We start from the raw sequence: 17,160 nt of genomic DNA, 5'->3' as shown, positions 1-17,160 counted from the left end.
GGTTCTCTACCACCGTGGAAACCTGTGTGTGGCAGGATGGTGCAGACCAGTCAGCTTGACACAAGGGAGTTGGTCATTTTTTAGGGGGCATCTCCAAGATGCCCCCTCAGTGCATTTTGTAATTATATCAAAACTGGCATCAGTGTGGGGTTATTATTCTTAGAAGTTTGGTATTAAACTCCTTAGCATTCAGTAAAGCCATCATGGAGCTGTAGAGATTGTTTTGACAAACTTCCAGCCCATGTACTCACTATGGCTCTGCTGCACTTACAAGGTCTGTGAATGGCACAGACACTGTAGGGCACATTGCTCATGCAGCTGTGCCCTCACCTGTGGTATAGTGCACTCTGCCTTAGGGCTGTGAGGCCTGCTAGAGGGGTGACTTACCTAGGACACTGGCAGTGGTTGGTGGGCATGGCACACAAGGATGAGGGTCATGTCAACTCTAAGGTTTGGTCTGCACCAAAACACAGTCTGCAATGGCAGTGTGTATGTGTTTGGTGAGGTCAGAGTGTGGCACAATACATGTTGCAGCCCTTCGAGAGACACTGCAAGGCCCGAAGGATGATACAGCTCTGTGGGGCTGCCTGAACTGTGTGCCGCAGGCGGCCGTGTGTTGTTGGGCTAGAAGGGCTGCAGTTTGGATCATGTATTGGGTCTCTAACCCACAGAGAGGGGCAGCAACATGGCCTGTGACCGTTGGCGCTCCAGGCTGGGGCAGCTGAGAACTAAGACCTGCATTGAATCAGCTCGGGCCTGCAGCGAGGAGCCGTGACCAGGCCAGAGATGGCAAGCACTCCTGACTTACACCACTGAACCACAGCAGGGGAGGTAAGGAACACTGTGGGGTGAGGCTGCCGTGACAGGTCTGATTGCGGCTGCCTTCCCCTCAAACTCACTAAGTGAATGCTGGCTGTGGCTGGAGGATCGCAAGGGTTGCTGGTGAGCTTGCGGGTCCGGGCAAAAGGCCCAGCCGCACCAGTTTCCCTGCATGTACAAGTGTCCAAAGATATCTTTCTGGTAAGAAGTGAATGCTGCTGCAGACTTCATAGCCTGCACATACTCTTCTTAAGGCCCCCACACCCCTCCAGAGGCTGCACGCACTAGACTGCTACCTCTCTGCCCTGTATCCTATTACTTCACACTGTTGCTGGGGTGAAGTCTGGTGCACTGCCTCGCTACTAATGACCTGGCGCTGTGCTGCTGGGCACCGGATAGGCCAGACAACACATGCTGGAGACTGATATTTGCAGCCATTATATCCTTCTCCATGATGCCCCAGAATCCCACACCTACTGCTCGGTGTGTGAGAGAGGCCTGCTCATGCCCCCCATAGTTGAGGGTGCTGGGGTGAGGCAGAGCCTAGAGCGCACCATATCGCAGATATTCGATCCACCTGACTGGACCTGGGTTATTTAGGTGGACAATCCCACATCTAGTATAGAGGATCCATCTTCCACTGCCCTGGATGCGTGCAGCGATGTGCCCGATTGCTGCACAATAGGAAAGGCGGGTGCCAAACAATCCAAACTCTTGTTTGAGGGTAGACGTCACACCTGCCAGGTGGAAAAGCCCCAAGATCCCAAAAATAATACCACGCAGCCTGAGGAGCATGTGGCGACAGATGAGTACATCAGCACAATAACACTGGATGTCAACTCTAACCTGAAGACTATAAACCCCAAACTAGACCGCCTTCTGGCTCAACGGGAGCAAGCCAAACAGCGAGTGGATAAACATGACAAGAGACTGAATCACCTATAAACCAGGGTCTCCGATGCAGATGATCTGCAGGTCGCAACTAAGCAGCATATGATGTAAAGTTCTGGATAAAGTTAAAAACAAAGACCTGGAGGCCCGCTACAGGCGCAACAACTTACGCATTTCAGGTATTACAGAGACCACGGCCATCTCAAGGACTGAGGACTCTGTAGAGGTTTTACTTGGAGAGCTTTTTGGCAAGGACCTATCCGGTATTTTCTTTGTAGAGACCCCACCACTCACCTGGCCCAAGACCACCGCTGGGAGGCCAGGCCAATAGTGGCTCGCCTACTGAACTACCACACCCAAACAACTCTAAAACAGGCTCCCAAGCATAGGGCGATAGGGCACCAACATCTCCTCCTGGACCAACTTCACCATCACAGACTCCCTCCCCCACTAACACCATTCTAATAAATATCTTACATTGGAAGAAACTTAAGGAAGAATCAATTTTGTAAAATAAGTCACTACCCCTCACAAGAAAGTGCTAAATTCCATCTTCTAAAGATGGACATTAACGCTATTTGCAAACATTCAACCCACAGGAGAGCCTCTGTGAGGAAACCTGGACCACCCTCTCCCGTTCTCAAAATTAGCACAGACAATAATTCAGTTCAACACTTTATTTTACAAGAATGTGAAGCTCTGAAATGAGACGAGGTCTGGTCACCAAAGATTTCCTCCAAGAGGCTTCCTGTGGGAGGAGCGTCACCTACAAGAAAACAAGAAGAACATGAGTGGGGACTGCTAAGGTCACCAGATATGTTAAAGCACCCAAAATCAACCAAGACTATCATTCTTTACAGGTTTACTCCACCCTCTGCAGTCAACCAAACCAGAAGGATTCCTCCTTCAACCTACAGCGGAGAGAAGGCCCTTCCAAGCAGGTCAGTATAATAAGGAGGTAGAAAAATGGAGTATGCACAGGTAACTGCCTAGTGAGCGGGTTTAAAATGATGTTTCAAGAACACATGTACACATATACCCTTGGAAACTTAACTCCTTGAAATTAATTGCTGGGCCACCCTGTGTGTGCAGAGATACTTTCTATTCTCCAATTCCCCTCCAGTCCACTGAGCAATATCACCTTACTCATGCCATTCCACCACCAGCGTGGATCACTGCTTTCTCTAAACTACTATAGCAAATTTTGTCACATGCCCAACATACTTGGTAGTGCATGTTAGGTCCACACTTTATGAACGCATCACTTACCTTTCACAGTGCAGGGAAAGTCAGGCACAAAAACAGACTTCAGAGTGGACCACCGAGCAACACCAGGTCAGCTGCGGAAGGCGGCTCCGAGGCTGTGGAAAAGAGCAACACGTTAGGATCTGAAACCACCATGCACTTTGTTCAGAGGGCAATGATAATTGGTACACAACTTGGCAAGTCAAGAGGATTTACCAAAATAATGTAGCAAGACCTCTTCTGGTTCTACTGGTCTGAAGAGGCGCTTGCAGGGGCACATTTGTAAGCCCCCTCAAGTCCTTACTGCAGCCTCCAAACCACACTGAATGCGCACCCCCGCCTTTTTTATGGACATTTGAGTCAGCTTCTACAAACAGGCGGTTAATGAAATGCATTTTGTGGTAAAAGTAAATTGTACATTTTCAAAACTATTCACCTGGGATTTAATGGGGAACAGGCGCCTCATTGTTATGGTATATTCTTTTGCAGATGAAATAAACTTTTTCCAACACACAATAGTACTTGGTGAACTCAGTTTATTTTATGGTAATTTGAATTACATTTCCTTAAAACTGGATTTCCATGATTTAGTTACCTCAGTTTACTTGCCACCACAATGGGTGCTGCCCAGACACCCACCAACCACGCATGCAACCTGGGAGTCATTCTGGACTCAACACTATGTCCCGGCAAGTCAACGCGGTTTCCTCCTCCTGCTTAAACACCCTCTGCAAGATCTACAGATGGATCCTCACTGAAACCAGAAGAACGGTCACCCAAGCTCTCGTCAGCAGTAGACTGGACTATGGCAACGCCCTCTAGACAGGAACTGCAGCCACACTCCAGAAGAGACTCCAACACATACAGAACGCCTCCGCAAGCCTCATCCTTGTACTCGCCCGCCACAGCCACATCACCACCCACCTGAGAGATCTGCACTGACTCACGGTCAACAAGAGGATCAACTTAAGGCTCCTCACCCACGCACACAAAGTGCTCCACAACACCGGACCAGTATACCACAAACGACTGTCCTACACCCCAAACCGCCAACCTCGCACTCGCCACCATCCCACGCATCTGCCAAACGACCACCGGTGGAAGATCATTCTCCCACCTCGCCACCAAGACATGGAACACCCTCCCCATCCACCTATGGCAGACCCAGGACCTGCTGACCTTCAGGAGACGTCTCAAGACCTGGCTGTTTGACTAGTAGCTCCCCCCCAGTGCCTTGAGACCCTCCCGGGTGAGTAGTGCGCTCTACAAATGTTTGAATTGATGTACATCATATAAACTCATGACTTACCCTTTAAAGTGCAGTTTGAAATAGATCGGTTCCAAGCAGACATGTAGGAAACTTCACCACCATCTGTGCATCAGGAATGTGTCCTGGATTGAGAAGAGGCGGCTTCTAAAGCGGTGGTAAATCTGTAATAACAAGGACAAGTTAGCACAAAGCTCAAGAGGAGAATCAATTATCTTCAGGAGGGACAGGGACTGAAATATTTGGGCATACTGTACCAGCAATCAAATGTTCCAGCCTCAAAGGTAGCAGCTCGTCTGCCACAAGGGTTTCTCCTCCAGGGATTGGAGGATATTTCACTGCGAGATGCCCAAATAGAGGCGTTCTGTACGACCCTTGGGTGCCAAAATTCAGGCTATCTCGAGAGAGGCGACAGACCAGCGCCAATTTCCGCCACCTCTCCATAGACGTCAGCACTGCAGCCGGTTCCCCACATGGTCACCCCCCCTAAAATTCCTTTGATGGCCACATGGGGAGCCAGCTGCAGTGCTGAGGTCAGGCTTAAATTAAAGCCACTTTTTGTTTAATTTAGTCATCACATAATAGAAAAAGTAGTAAGAAAAAAAAAAAAAGAGAGTAGAGAAAGTGGGAATACAAAGACAGGAAAGACAAGAGGCTGGATAATTGCTGAAAAGCAACAATTTAAACATTGTTGCTACTCAGTGGGCATCACAGCTACCCACCAATGGGTTTTGCATCTAAAGACGTTCGCCAAATCTTCACTCGCCATCCCTTATGGGCAGGGCCAGACTGGGAACCAAAACAGGCCCTGGCAAAGTGCTCGGCCACCCTCCCACCCCCACCCCCCCTCCCCTCCCAGGGGAGGGAGGCGGTGAGACTGCGCTCTTTGCCAGGCTCTTTATGCTGTAAAAACGGCCCTGTAACAAAAACGGCTCCCAGGGGCCCAAAACCAGCCCCCACCCATGCGGCCCACCAGGGGATTGCCCGGTGCCCGCAACGGCCAGTCCGGCCTGCTTATGGGAGGCTAGCAGCTCAAACGCTGGAAAATGCAGCCTTAATTGGCACAAGAAGTACCCAAGGCATGGTACTAAGGAGCTCATGGGCTGCAGCATGCATTATGCCACCCTCTGGGAGCCACACAAACTGCATGCAGACTGCCACAGCAGGATGCGTGAAAGGGCACACGCCCTTCGGCAAACAAGACTTAGCACACTCCATGTGCAATGCCCAAATTCAGTGCCTTATATGCAATTCATCCCTACAGCAGGCTTTAGAGTCTTAGGTTGAATTATAATTATTGTACGGGGCATATCTGCATGAGCCTAGTTCCATAGGCAGTTCCGGCTGGACTGGTCCAAAGGTGAGCAGGGTCAGGATTGATTTGCATATGGCTGGGTCTAAACTGGAATTGCATGGGGGGGGGCAAAAAATGCCCAGATCTCTGTACTAGGGTGAATGTTTGTCCTTGCTCAACATTCTGTCCATCAATTGTTTCACAGTTCCCTCAGGAAGGCATTGAAAGCGATCAGGCTGCCATGTTAAATAGATGTACTGGTAATAACAAGTTACCCAGCTACCTAATGGAGGAACCAAAACTAAAGGAGCGTGGTATGAAAACATGCCTCAATAAATCTATACTGATGCCAGTACCAGATTTGTAAAATGCACCCAGAGGGCATCTTTGAGGTGCCCCCTAAAAACCTACTTGTGCGCTAATGTGCAGTCTGACTGGTATTATTCAGCCTTCCACCACAGACAAGAAGTTTGATCCAACACCCCCTACCTCGCCAACCCTCCCCCTGGACATGAGCCGCACTCTGGCCAGAAACTATGCCTGTTCTGGAGGAAGGGTGTTCACACCACCTTCAGCAGGAAGGCTAGCGAAAGCAGGATATCGAAGAATGGCTTGAAATCCTCGCCAGCCTTGCATAGGAGAGCACAGCTTTCCCCAGACCTGAAGAAAGCTTCCCCCTGCCCAGAGGCCCTTTTGGCATCAGAGGAGGTGGGAAATTAGATAGTCACAGGCATGTCACAGGCTCAGCACACCCCTATGGTGAGCCACATGAAGGACAGTCAAGAAAATGTTTCACCATCTTTGATTTTCTGAAACTAGGAACTCTGAGTCAGGATTGTGCCCAATGTCCACAGGAAGTGGAGCTAGCTGGGGTGTAGTCGCCCCAGAATAATTCTCATTGAGCACTACCTTACACTCCCCACATATTCAGTATTTAGGGGGACCCGACAACAGGAATGCAGATTAGACTTCCTGGGAGCTGAATAAGATAGTGTAGTCAACGCGAGAACAGAGAACTGACCAAGCACTTTGAGCAAGATCCTTCCTAAACAGCTGGAACCACGACAATTGCCAAGACAACGCTTCCAAAAGCTGTGCATCCTCTCCAACGCTTGGAGCACTGCCCGGCACTTTGACAGCCAGATAAGGGTGGCAGAGCCATCCCCCTACGACCACACTGGTATTGCAACCTGCTGGCCATCAGTCCCACCAAGGGTGCAGCTCGCCAGGAAGAAGTCTACATGGCTCCAGGCGATCAGATCCATCCCAGTGCCAAGTTGGGAGATGAAAGGACCTCAAGGTGTTCTACAGCACCATTACCCTGCCCTTGTATAATCTATTTTACTATTATGTCATTATTAGAACATGTCCATTGTGAACCTGTCTACAAATCACGTTTTCATAATCTCGGATTCCTTTTATAGTCCAGTTGAAAGATTGTGGCCTTAGTTTCCTAAGTGGAGAAAAGATAACGCAGCCATTCCTGGAGATCAGTGCTCATGGGATAGGCCATGAGGACCTGTCCTTCGCAGGGTGCAATCTGTACCTTTCCCCTGGTTAGGTCGGCTTCGGCCAGTCATGAAGTTCAGACCCTGCACACAAGGGCAAGGCTGAAAAAATAAGTGAATGGCTAAAAACGCAGCCTTCAGGCCCCTCAATAGCATTAGTGCAAGTTATAAGGCATTCTAACACTACAACCAAAATATAGGGTGCCACCAAGAATAAAAGGACCAATCAAAAGAAGGGCACTCCTTAGCACTGGGTTTATGCAAGTTGACTATAGAGCCATGTTTTTTTTTTTTTTTTGCGGAGTTTTATATAGCGCAAACTTGACCCGAATCGGGTATCGGAGCGCTTTACATTACACCAGTGATGAGCATCTCTTTCTGGTGGCAAGTAGACGCAAGGATCTTGTGTAAAGGCTGGCTATTAAGACCACAGAACTAGTTCAAGTTCAAGTTCGGGTATTTGTATAGCGCACTGCTCACCCAGAGGGTCTCAAGGCGCTTGGGTAAGGGGTTCATTATTTGTCGAATAACCAGGTTTTAAACTAGTAAAGTTATATCTTCCTGCTTTGGCATCCTGAAAGGGCTGAGGATTTTTGGATTTACTCTGAGACCTGTCGTACCTCAAGGCTAGACTATGCCAATAGTCTGTATCTTGGTCTTCCGGCATATCGGATAGAGAGACTGCAGATGGTGCAGAATGCGGCTGCGAGATGGTTTAGAAGAGTGCCTTTTAGACAACACCTCTTTTATTTATTTTTATTTATCTAAACTTGTATTGCGCACAGCTACCCTCAATGGGTTTCCCGGCGCCAGGAACAGACAAGAGAAGAAAGCAAGCAAAAAGCCCAAACAGAACAAACAGTGCAGAAGGATCAATTAAACAAAAGGGTCTTTAATTTTTTCCGAAATGAGAGGAGATCAGTCTCGGCTTTCAGAGCCGGCGGAAGAGCATTCCACATCCTTGGACCAAGATAGGAAAACGAGCGGCCGCCCACTTTGGCCAATTTAATTCTAGGGACCACGAGATTGCCACTGGTGGAGGATCTTAAAGTACGACCAGGCTCATAGACTTGAACCAGGTTCTGCAGGTATTTAGGAGCAGAGCCCTGCCGAATTTTGAAAAGAAGACATAAGGTTTTAAATTGTACGCGGTTCGGGGCCTTAAGCCAATGAAGGTCACACAGAGCCTTGGCTGCAGAGGATCTCCGGGGTACATTACACAATAAACGAGCTGATGAGTTTTGCACCACCTGGAGTTGGTTTATTGTGGCCTTATCAAGGCCACAATATCAAACAGCTCCATATCTGCATATCAAACAGCTCCATCGGCTGCCGGTTGTGAACCGGATAGAATTCAAGGCCTTGACAATTGCGTTCATGGCCCAGAGAGGTAGCTGCCCCAACCACATTAAAAATGGATTCGCCCCAATCAGCAAACACGTTCTTTACGATCTAACTTACAATCTGCTGTATGCTCCCCAATTTGCAAAATCTTGCATTGGGGCAGGGCCCTCTCAGTGGTTCAACCAGATTATGGAACTCCCTTCCTGATAAAGTTCAACTAATTCAGTCTGGAGGGGAGTTCAGGAACGCTTTAAAGATGTGGCTCTTTAGCCTAGGCTAGTACCTTGCCATGCCCTTCTGCCCTGTTACACCCCCACCTGCTCATGTTTAGCTGGACTGGGTTAGCCCTAGAACACCTTTGAGGTAGCTGACGCGCAATATAAATATAGAATGCGGGCGGTAGCATTCCTTCACCAAAAAAAAGGGAAGAATCCAAGTCAATAGCCGCCACCTGCTCACCCCCTTGCACCGCCCATCACCAAGATTAAAAGCCTTAAATACAGCTATAAAGTGTGGATTTAGGCTACACAGCAGCTTAGAATGAAGAGATGGTAACATCTATACTAACAACTGCAATGCATCAAAGGGATGCAGTGAGAAGAGGGGGGCTGGCTTGCTCACACAGGTGGCAATTTGATTGGCATCAGATTCTCTGCTGAAGACAGGAGCATGACTAAAGGTACATGGAATGGTGTCCTTTGTTGTATGGTCAGTTGACCCTTAAGCCAGGAAGTAGTATTCATTTCCATCCCTCAATCTGTTCATTCAAGAGTCCAATTTTCTTGCCTCAAGAAGTTTCGAGCTGAAAGGGGTCTGTTTTTTTGGCCTAATCTGTTTTGTAGTTTTTAGGGTAAAATAATTTTACAATGGCGGAGTAAGATTTGGCTCTTAAAGCACCAAGCTCAGAGAAGGCCAGGTTAATCTAGGGGGTAAGAATACACTAGAAGAGCCGTCAGTGTTCATGGAGTCTGGCTACAAAGAGCCACACTGCAGTCTTTGAGCGAAGCCTTCTTGAAGGTCACAGTAAGCTTTGACCACATGGATCTGAAGCAGGGTTGCCAGATTACTCAGGACTACATTTTAATTCCGTCACCTCATTGTGTCCTGAAATGCTCTGGAAGGACAACCCCAGGTAGGACAGTTGAACAAGGCCGGCTTAAACCCAGCGATTGCAGGACTGGAGAGATGGTCTTCGTGGCAATCGCCAGGTTTCGCTCTATCATTTTGTTTGGAGAAAACAAAGTCCTGGACACACGGATTTAGTGGAATAGTCCACACAAAACAGCAGAACTTATTCACAAAGCTAGCCGGTTCATCGAGAGCTGCTGAGGAGATATCACTCTAGGAGTAATGTCCGCAGACAAGACCTATGAGAGAACCAGCTAAGAACTCCACGAGTTCCAAAGGACTGCCAGCTAAAGAAGGCGAACGGCTTGGAACTGCCAAGGTACACTATACCATGCCGTGCCAACTTGTTACATCGTGCCTCTGAAACAACCTAAAATAAAGAAAAAAAAAAGTTAAAGCCAACTCCAGCCAAAACACATAGGCTAGAGGGCAAGATACCATCCCACGACACCCCCACCACTTGCAAAGGGGGGCGGGACTCCCCGATGTGAGAAGTTCTGAAAAGTTGCAAGAGACCAATAACCAGCTTCAGGCCTGTATGGAAACAAAAATAAAAAAATAAAAACATTACAATGCAATCCATCTTTAAAAAGATGAAATCTCCAGAAACCCACGACCACCCTCTCAAACGGAGAGAACCTACCAACTGGAATCCCTGTACTGATCCACAGAGGAACAAACCCCCCCGAAACCAGGAACATTTCTTACCAACAGCCCCTAAAATATAACCGAAATAAGGAACCGCAACGATCTTACAGCCGCTTCCCCAGGACACAGAGGTAGTAACACAGCTGCACAAAACTGTTCTGGGGTACCTTCTTCCCAAATTCATAGTAAGCGCTCACCACCCTTTAAGCGCCTCCCCCACAACCAGAAATTACAAGTCTTCTACCTGAAATTAATGCACCAAGCAGTCAGTCCTTTGATAAATAACTTTGCAAAAGCCCCCGCCCTAGAGCTAACATCGGGTGCCTTACCTTAGAGCCAGACTCGTGAACTTCAAGAATCACCTGGAAACGAAAAAAAACACCAAAACAGCATTACTGCACAATACAACCATGAAACTGACTTCAATTTAAACAGCAAACAACTCGCACAAAAAAGCCCTCAACCTTAGAGCCGAAATGTTACCTTCCACCCACCGGTTTGAACAGCAAACACTGAAAACTGGGAAAGCCTTTTTTCATTTATAATTGCCTTTGGCATTTACAACAAGAAACAAAACAAAGGAAGCAATCTTCAATTTCCCGTCATATCCCTTTCAGATTACTACCCCACCCACCCTGCCCCTCGCTCTTCTTGTGAGACGCATAGCTGTAGTGGAACCGTTAATTAAAGTTTTTACCTTCTAAAGAGCTTACCTGATTTCGTGTTTAGGGAAGTGCAGTTTCCCCAGACTCGTGCTTCCCATCCAGGTGGCATTTTTTTCATGGGAGTTATTCCAGTTTCTTATATTGAACTACAACTCCCAGAATTCAATCGTATATTCATACAAAAAAAATCCTTGAGAAGTCATTTTACTATACGTGCACCAAATAAGTTGCTTTTTGGAAATAACAGAACAAAAACACACAGCTTTTATATAGTAAACATCACAATAAGGGAACTTAAAGATATAACCATTTAACCTCAAGACGATCAGGGCTGAAATGCATGAAACCGGAAACCGTTTAAAACGTTTTGTTCAGCAGTTTAACACGTACCTAAAATAGTAATAAAACAAGACAGAAATAAGATAAAAGCGGAGTAATACATTCTAGGAAATCAAAATGAGGTATAACAGTCTCTCAAAGAAAAGCATTCAAAAACAACAACAAAAAAACTCCTCAAGACAGATTGAAAATGACACGAAAAGCTGCGAAATAAATGAAGATTTACAGAAGCAGATAAAACATTTGCACCACCAGCGCTCGTCCACCCACCTCCGAAAACCCGTCCTGGCTATAGATTTCACCCGCGCCCTCCGTCGATGGGAGATTTACACTGAAGGCCTAAAACACAAAACAAGAAAGATTACAGACACCAAAATCAACGGGGAACATTGTAAACAGCTTTAACTGCACAGCACGGAAATAATAGGAAACCCACATTTAAATCGCACACTAACACCACAACCTCCCCGCACACTCGCCACACAAACCAACTTACCAGAAAGAGCGCAGCAAAGTTTAAATCAATAGTTCAGGTGAGACACGTGGTCACCTTTGGACAAATCAGAGGCTCTCCGGTAATTAGAAGCCCCGCCCATTGTGGTCACGTGGCAACCTCGTGACCAATCCTAGGCTTGCCTGGGGTCTTGGCGGGAGCGAGGAGACAGGTGGAGCTCGAGGGATGGAGGCATGCGAACCATCCAGGTGTCACTGATTGGCTCCTGAGTGAGAGCGCGGGCTGTGATTGGCCACGTGGTATTCGGGGGGATGGAGCCAGTGGGGTCTCATCTCCCGGAGGCTTCTGGGTACCTGAGGGTGGGCAGGGAGCAGCCCCGGAAGTGGAATCCTCTCTGCTCGGAGTAGGGTAGCCCTATCATTAAGGGCCTTTAATAGTTCGAATGGTTCATTTAATAAAAAAAGGGGCGTGTCTGGTGCATACTTTATTGACTGGGGCTGCAGGGGAAGGAGCCCTGGGGTGCTGTTAGAATAAAGGAAAGTGGGGGGACGGGTTAGGGTTGTCACCTGCCTCTATTACACCAGCCGGTGCTCTCTTGTCCTGGACTTTTCTTTGACAGTCTGAGGCATTCTGGGAGTTGTAGTCTTGGTGTCACTGAACATGTCAGGTTAACTTGCTTCGTAAAAGGAAAAGCTAGGCCTGCATCCGGGGGTGGCTGACCCGGACTGAGATGTCAGGTTTAAAAATATCTGTTATTACATCTGGGTTTTGTTTTATAACAGGTGCACCAATCCGCAGACAAGATGTGTTCACTTTCCACAACAAGTTCCAAGCTTGACACAATACAGACACTTGCAACACTGTGCTCTCGGTGATGGAGTCCCACTACAATTCAGGGACACCAATCGGTATGGGGCAGCACTTTAATTGTGGCTAAGCCATGTACTAGACAGAGCTTTAAATAGGTAGGTACTGAATACCTGCACTGAATCAATTTGAAAGGGAGAGTGCCAGTACAGGTGCTTTACTTGTAATGGGAGAGTGCCAGCACAGGTGCATTACTTGTAATGGGAGTGTACCAGTACTGGGGCATTACTTGTAATGGGAGAGTACCAGTACTGGGGCATTACTTGTAATGGGAGCGTACCAGCACTGGTGCATTACTTGTAATGGGAGAGTACCAGCACTGGTGCATTACTTGTAATGGGGGAGTACCAGCACTGGTGCATTACTTGTAATGGGGGAGTACCAGCACTGGTGCATTACTTGTAATGGGGGAGTACCAGCACTGGTGCATTACCTATCCACCACTCAAATTACTTTCATATTTCACTAAACTAATTCAACACTAATCCTTCTTGTGTTCCGGAGTAGCGTGCTACTCGCCGAAAAAGCGCTTCAACGCCTCGTCAGGGGTAGTAAGCGCTATATAATTGCAATACAATACAATACGTGTAATGGGAGAGTACAGGCACTGGTGCATTACTTCTAACAGGAGAGTACAGACACTTCTTGGTAGCAAACAGCCCTTTTGGGTAGTGAGTATCTGAATTTCTACTTGTATTCATATATTTCCATTTCCAGCCCTGGTCTTAGAGCGCCCCTCATTCCAGTACTGCGACTCCTCTGTTGATCTGCGAGTGCACTGCAGCATTCTTCTACAGTGCCTCGCAGCCTTTCAATATTTACTCCTGGTCTCACGCACAACTCTACTGAACGTGCCCAGTCCTGACGTAGTATCCCTGACCCATCAGCTGTACCTGTATTGGGACCAACATACCTGCCAGTCCAGTGCTGGACCCGTCCTCCTTCACCACCACCACTACTACTACCCATGCACCTCAAATCTAGTCTACATTGCCCTCATCTGCGCCAATACTGAAACCAGCCACCTCTATGCTGCCGACCCCCACTGCAGTACTGACCAGCAGTACCTGGTACTATTCTGCAATTGGCACCATTAACACAGAGATCGATACATTGGAAGCCATCAACTACTATAAATGCATGCATAAAAAAATAGGAAAGTAAACCCCCCCCCCCCAAAAAAATGTACTTGATGCAACACTTTATTTTGTTGACATATCTAGTGCTTAGAATCACTGGAAGAATCATCATCTCCCTGTCTGGCTCCAAGGCTTGTTGGCTCAGTCTACAACCGAGAACCCAAGATTTGTTTTATGATGCAAAATAAACATTATTGACATTGATTACACATAGCCACACCACCATCTCCTTCAAACGATTCCTTCTTCCAGAGGTCCTTGTTGGTTCTGTCCCTGTGCCGTATGGCGCAAACCCACCGCTGGCACGCGCTCCTTCAAATATAACTCACCAGATGATGGAGGGCAGTGCTTTCACCACAGTGGAAACAGCTTGAGTGGACATACCCTTGCTTCGGTGGCTTTGGGCGTTGGGGCCGGTCCAAATTGGCAAAGCAGGTCTGCCTCTAGTCAGGCAGCCTGGGTAGCCCAGGATACCTCGCCCAGCTGGCCCCGGCCGAGTGGTTTTGTTCCCAGCCTAGGAGCTCCGGAAGCCGTGCCCAGTCGACCCCAACTAAGACACTTTGGCACCCTCTCCTTTGAGGAGTTCTGCAGTCTGGCATGTACGGTGACTTCAGGCTCTCCGCTTGATCCACTGCCTCCCAAATTCTGGAAGACATTTCAGGCGGAACTCTTCCGGCCTTTGTATTCCATCTGCCTCCAGTCTTTGGACTTGGCAACGGTCCCTGAATGTTGGAAGCTCGCAGTCGTGTCACCACTGCTCAAGAAACCGACGCTGGACCCCGCCTGTCTTTCCAACTATAGGCCAATCTCCTTGCTACCTTTTCCTATTAAGATCGTGGAAAAGTGGGTGACCCGCTCTCTCTCTGGCTTCCTGGAAGAAACAGGATGGTTCGATGAGTCGCAGTTCGGTTTCCGCCCCGCACATGGGACGGAATCCGCACTAGTAACCGTTCTGGACAATCTTCGTTCGCGAGTCGACAGTGGTCGGGCAGCCTTTTTGGTGCTGCTCGACATGTCGGCCGCGTTCGACACGGTTTGCCATCGGACCCTCATCAGGAGGCTTGAGGAGTGCGGGGTCACAGAGAGGGCAAGAGACTGGCTGGTATCTTACCTTAATAACCGGCAGCAGATGGTCACGCTCCCCCCGTATCAGTCAGAGCCGCGGAAAGTAGGGCAGGGGGTCCCACAGGGCTCGGCCATCAGCCCCATATTGTTCAATCTTTACCTCCGCCCCTTGGTCCAGCTTATAAAATCTTTCGGTATCTCAGCTTTTAACTACGCTGACGATACCCAGCTGGTCTTCTCCCTGGAAGGTAGTAATGCGGTCCCGCTGGAGACATTCCATCGCTGCATGGCAGCTACGGCGGACTGGCTTCGGGCTAATTCCCTACAATTCAACAGCACAAAGACCGAGGTGCTCCACTGTTCCATGGACCGGACTCCGCGGGCACTCCCGGAGAATTTGTGGCCTGCCACGTTCCCCGAGACGGTATCGGCCGCGGAGTCAGCACGTAACCTGGGGGTGATCTTCGGTCCAAATCTGCAGCTGGACATGCATGTCAACAAGACCATCTCTTCGTGCATGATGCTGCTACGCATGTTGCGTAAAGTACTGCCCCTTCTCCCTGCACTGGCCAGGCCGGAAGTAGTTTGCGGGACCATACTGAGTCGTTTAGACTACTGTAATGCGCTACTTCTGGAGGCACCAAAAAATCTGCTGGGGAAGCTACAACGGGTGCAGAACATGGCTGCTAAGCTGGCTCTTTCTCGTCCAAACTTCAGCTCCTCTACCCTAGCATTAAGGGATCTACACTGGCTGCCGGTGCACCTGCGCGTAATGTACAAAGCGGCATGCCTAGTATTTAAGGCGGTACACCGACAGGGCCCAGTGCCATTGCAAAATATGTTTGCGTGGTATTCCGCCCCGCGGCCCCTTCGTTCCTCTTCGGCTCATCTGTTGGTGGTTCCGAGGTTTCAGAGAGTAAGGATGGGTGGCCGGTCATTTAGTGTCGCAGCGGCCAAACTCTGGAACTCCCTGCCACTTCCTTTAAGAAGTCTGGGGGACTACCTTCCGTTCAGGAAAGCCTTAAAAACCCATCTTTTACGTAGAATTGGCTGAGCAATGGAAGTGCTATCGACCGGAACTCAAGCGCCAGGATGCCCTTGGGGCGACAGGATCGCGCTATACAAGTACACAAAATAAATAAATAAATACATTTTTGTTCTTTTTGGTGTAGTCCTTCCTCTTTGTGTGTTCGTCCCTCCCCTGAATCATGGGTGCATTACTTATGTCCATCCACTGCTCATTTTTTCAGGCTCTACTTTTTTTTGTGTTTAAGCACTTTACTAGAGTGCGTCTTTTTTCGCAGTCAACCTCGTGTACTTCTACCTCCCCTGTGTTGCTCCTGCCTAAAGAACCCAACATTATCTGTTGTGCTGCCCCCCCAAAACGCAATCCCTCTGTTCCTGTTGCCCCTCCTGCCACTGATCGTGTTGTTACCTCCCTCACGCCCTTGTCTTCCCCTCCCACCACCCTCCTGCCATTGTCCTTGTTCCCAGCGCCGGCTTCGTAATACCCCTTTTTAGGTCGAAGCCTGTCAAACAGCACCTCTGCCTGATTAGCTAAAGGCATCTTGTGGACATTCAGAAAGCTTCCCGGGGAATGCATTCCACCGTTGCTTACCATTGGCTTTGTAACTCACATTTTCTGGCTTTCTATTTGCTGGCTTTATTTGTTTTAGGCTGTTCAGGGGGAGTTTGTTCCTCCCAAGGAGCCAATCCATTTCACACTACCTCGCGTTTTTTACACAATCGCTTCTTTCTGTTATCGGGCCTGTAAATCTTGTTCTTATCTTGTGACATTTGCTGTGCATTCAAAGACAGTGGTCATAAGTCAGTTTCGGTCTTCAGAGGGAGCTTGGTGTTTACTTTTCTTTCTCTGACTTCAAAGTGAGAGGATTTATTTGACAATCATGCTGGATATGGGAGTGGGGAGGTAGGGAAGGGTTTTTGTCTAGGACACATTTAAATGAACTGTGCAAGTATCTCAGAATTAGCAAAGCACAAATGAAGCACAATGTTTGTTAATTCTGAAGTGTGTTGGAAATAAATTCTTTAATGTGATCAAAACAGATGATTACGCTAGGTTATGCCATTTCCGCACATTGTTTGTGCACAGTATAGTCTTATTAGTAAAAGTGTATAGCTGTGCAAATGTAATGGCCATTTCAATTGAAAATGCATTGTCTGTAATGGCAGTGTCCACCACGCCATGCATAATCCACTCTGCGCCACTGCACTCTACCCTGCACCATTCCACTCCACGCCACTTCACTCTGCTCTGGAACAATCCACTCTACACCACTGCTCTCTACTCCACTCTGCGCCTCTCCACTCTATGCAACTGCACTCCATTCTACTCTGCAACACGGCACTCTCAGGTTTGCGCCAGCGCTGGGGGGTGGACCTGGGAGAAATTGAGTATGAGGACTGGCGTGATGCCCTGGCGTCCCCTAGAGAGGTGGCCATTCCACAGCGCCTGCGCCTGGTCCA

General features: G+C 48.3%; 1 long non-coding RNA gene across 2 annotated transcripts; it reads right to left on the bottom strand.

Moving 5' to 3' along the window:
- Positions 1 to 2,372: 2,372 nt before the first annotated feature.
- Positions 2,373 to 11,489, bottom strand: LOC144798631 (uncharacterized). Of its 2 annotated transcripts, XR_013603583.1 has the most exons (4): positions 11,419 to 11,489; positions 4,265 to 11,199; positions 2,980 to 3,071; positions 2,373 to 2,476 (listed from the first exon to the last, which is right to left on the bottom strand). It is a non-coding gene; the product is annotated as an uncharacterized LOC144798631 (long non-coding RNA). The 2 variants fall into 2 exon arrangements; XR_013603582.1 differs by having other exon boundaries at positions 4,265 to 11,447.
- Between the last annotated feature and the right edge of the window lie 5,671 nt (positions 11,490 to 17,160).

This window comes from Lissotriton helveticus, chromosome 12 (genome assembly GCF_964261635.1).
Source record: "Lissotriton helveticus chromosome 12, aLisHel1.1, whole genome shotgun sequence".
Lineage (NCBI taxonomy): Eukaryota > Metazoa > Chordata > Amphibia > Caudata > Salamandridae > Lissotriton > Lissotriton helveticus.
The sequence above is the reverse complement of the archived record's forward strand: the minus strand, read 5'-3'. Positions and strand labels throughout refer to the sequence as shown.